The sequence below is a fragment of the Octopus bimaculoides genome, chromosome 7 (genome assembly GCF_001194135.2).
Source record: "Octopus bimaculoides isolate UCB-OBI-ISO-001 chromosome 7, ASM119413v2, whole genome shotgun sequence".
NCBI classification, from domain to species: Eukaryota; Metazoa; Mollusca; class Cephalopoda; order Octopoda; family Octopodidae; genus Octopus; species Octopus bimaculoides.
The window spans coordinates 4,414,423-4,417,957 of NC_068987.1; the positions used below are offsets into that span (position 1 = coordinate 4,414,423).

General features: G+C 39.3%; 1 protein-coding gene across 2 annotated transcripts in view; it reads left to right on the plus strand.

Moving 5' to 3' along the window:
* LOC106873584 (CD9 antigen) overlaps positions 1-3,535 on the plus strand; it is a 164,176-nt gene that overhangs the window by 39,558 nt on the left and 121,083 nt on the right. The window lies entirely within an intron of this gene.

A 3,535-nucleotide genomic window follows, 5' to 3' on the forward strand; every position in this document is an offset into this window, starting at 1 on the left:
GCGAAATAAATGTTGTTGCTATCAGAAAAGATTTACAATCTTGCAAAAATTTTTAATGGTTACAATTGGTTTTGCAAATTATGCTGTTTATAAGAATGTGTGTGTGTGTGTGTGTGTGTATGTGTGTGCGTGTGCGTGTGCGTGCGTGCGTGCGTGTGTGGAATGCGTGCTCTTTTTTGTATGTGTTTCGTTTACTGATGACGCCTGACGCAGAAACACGTGCCCACAACTATCTTCTTTTCTGCCAATAATCAGACCACCTTTTCCACAACAGCATGTCGATTTTGGAAACTTCTTTAGATTATCACCCCTGATTCGGATTGGTACCAACAACTGTCACCAGTCGATTAGCCTATCCTCTCTGGAAATGGAGATAATTTCAATAAATCAATCATTTATCTTGTATGTTATTCAATACATCTTTATTCGCATTTCTTGTTCAAATATATGCCACTGGGCACTCTGGATTATTTCTCATAGCTTATTTTCAATTCATTTAAATATAAGTAAAATAACAAAATAGCAAAGATGGAGAGCTTCTTACAGTGCGTAAATGAAAAAGTTTAATCTTTACATTTCAAGCACAAAAGCTCATCATCAGATATGAGCAACCAAGAAATGTCAATCAATACAGTACGAGGTGATGGTCACGGCTGGGATTCCTTTTGATCGCAGGACTTGTTCAGAGACGACTTGGTGCTAAACATCAATAGCAGCAACAATCAACATGGAGGGAAACCTTCTTACAGCACCGTCTTTTCGACACTAAGAATTCGGGTGGGTTGTTGCTATTTTTAGACATTGGTCTGTAGAATTGATTTCAGATTCGGTGCTAAGAAAATATTATTATTCACTGTTTATCGTCTCCATCTTCGACACCACAGATAAGAAACCAATGATGGCGGCGGCGGCGCTGTTGGGGGAGTATAGATATTGTTATTTAATATAGCAGAGAGAGTAATTAAACAGCTCTATTCGACAGCATTGTTGCTTTCGTTGTTGTTGTTGTCGTTTGGCCCCAGGCTATTCCTGATCAAGCAAGCCTATAGTCATAAAGTATCCTAGCTGTCACTAACTCATCGTCTTTTTGGCGGGAAAAGAGAAGGAAGGTTAGGTAAGATTACATTACCAGATGTATATGTTGTTCTGTCTGTGGATTTTGGTATCAGACTTTACTGCTTTTTTTTGTAGCAGATCGAGTGACTACGTAGCTGCTCCTTTCTTTGCCTTGTTGTTGATGTATTTATTTTTGTGACTGTTGTTCACGCGGTGATGTTTATAATCGATGTAACCGGTCTGTGTGTTGCAATTTAGAAGTGGAACTGAAGGAGTGAGTATAAGATCTGGTTGAAGAGAAAGGATGAGAGATAGACTGCCAGACAAGACAGGCATAGATAGTCACACACACAAGACAGACAACAGGCAGATATACAGACAGACAGACAGACAGACATAGACAGATAGACAGACAGGCATAGATAGTCACAAACATAGACAGACAACAGGCAGATATAGACAGACATAGACAGGTAGACATAGACAGACAGGCATAGATATTCACAAACAGCCAGACGTAGACAGACATAGACAATACAGCTAGACAGACCGACAAACACATAGACAGGCAGACATACAAGACGTACATAGACAGAGAGACAGACAGACAGATAGATGTATTGAGGTATTAAGAGAGAGTTAAGCAGTGTTAGGAAACGAGAGAGAGAGAGAGTTAGAATGTTCGTGGGATGGCCCTAAGGAAAGATGGTGAGATAGGTATCTTGGAGGAATAGACGTGTGTGTGTGTGTTGTGTGGTGGGAGGGGGCAGCTGTTCCTGGAAAGTAAGGAATGGAATTACAGATGTGGTGGTAATGTCTACAAATAAGACATGCCATGGCTGGGTGATGGAGGGATGTAACTGATGGGAGGAGGTTGGGGTGGCGATGGTGTGTTAGCATATAAGGGAGGAGGAAGCTGGATACTTCATGAATTTGTAGATAAGGCGGAGGGAAATTGTGTGTGTGTGTGTGTGTGAGACCTTCCACAATAAGAAGGTAGTCATCCTTATGTGTGTTTGTGTGTGTTTACATATCTGTGTAGGTGTATGTGAGCATATGTGTGTGTAAATATGTTTGTGTGAGTGCATGTGTCCATATACATTTGTATATGTGTATATATATGTGTGTGTGTGTGTGTGTATTTATGTATGTACATGCTTATGTAAGAATGTATGCGTATAACTATATGCGTGTGTGTGTGTGTGTGTGCATAGCTATATGTGTGTATGTATATGCATATGTAAAAATGTTTGAATATATGTAGAGCTGTATTGGTGTATGTATGCGTTTGTGTGTGAATACATATGTCATCCACCCTTTCCAAAGCTCCCTAGGGAATTCTCCGCCCCTTCCACCCTCACTACCCAGCTGTTGCTCCTTTCATTCAAAATCCTGCCACCCTGTCCTTCAAATCTGTCTTGCAGAACTCCTTATCATCTGAAGAGATACCTCAGGGTTTACATTACCCATTCCTCGCCCACCCCACTCACTCTACACTCACTAATTTGGTGATTACGTGGTTTACTGTTGGTTATCACTCTGATAAACACCACTGCCTCCTTCCCCACTCCGTGTGTGTGTGTGTGTGTGTGTATGCGAGAGAGAGAGAGGGGGGGGGGAAGAGAGAAGTGTGAAGTGTTTCTATGAATGTAATATACATTATTTTCAGTTTTCATCAGTGTGATAAATCCAGAAAATAAATTAAGAAACCGGGACCCACAACATACACACACATACATACACAGACACACATATACACATTCATAAAACAAGCTTTATAAATTTATAGAACAAGAAAGAGGGGGCTTTAATCACAAATCACAACAATTGTTTCTGTGCATTTATAACAGCTGTTAATTGCTGAGTTTTCCATATCATACTTTTACATGAAATATTATATAAATGACATAAGTAAATATGATTTAGAAGCAATTGTGTACCAGCACATCATCAGGTGTGTGGCTTTGAGGCATACATACATACATACATACATACATACATATATACTTGCAAGATGAGCAAAAGTATACATACGCTGCTATATGTATATATAAATTTTTTAAAAACCCAATAAGAATGTAACAGACGACAATAAAAACATACGGACAGATAGACAATACAAAAGCGGACAGGAAAAACTAGCATGGATCATTCGTGGCTTTCTATTCATCAGTCAAGTTTCCAATTATCATTACAGTTTCGACCTATTACACTTGAGACTGTTCAAAATTGGGAGGCCCCAAAAATCTAAGCTAAGAGAGAGAGAGAATGATAAACGAGTTTATCTGAAGCCCATCCATGGATTTACAATATAGAATTGTGATGAACCATAATTTGGGACCCTAACAAAAGACTCTTGGAGTTCTTCACTAATCTAAGTAATATTGGTAACCTGGTGTGCCAACAGAGAGATTATGAAGTATTTTGCCCAGATTGATAATCCTTCACTAATTGTCCTCTCTCTCTCTCTCTCTTTGTG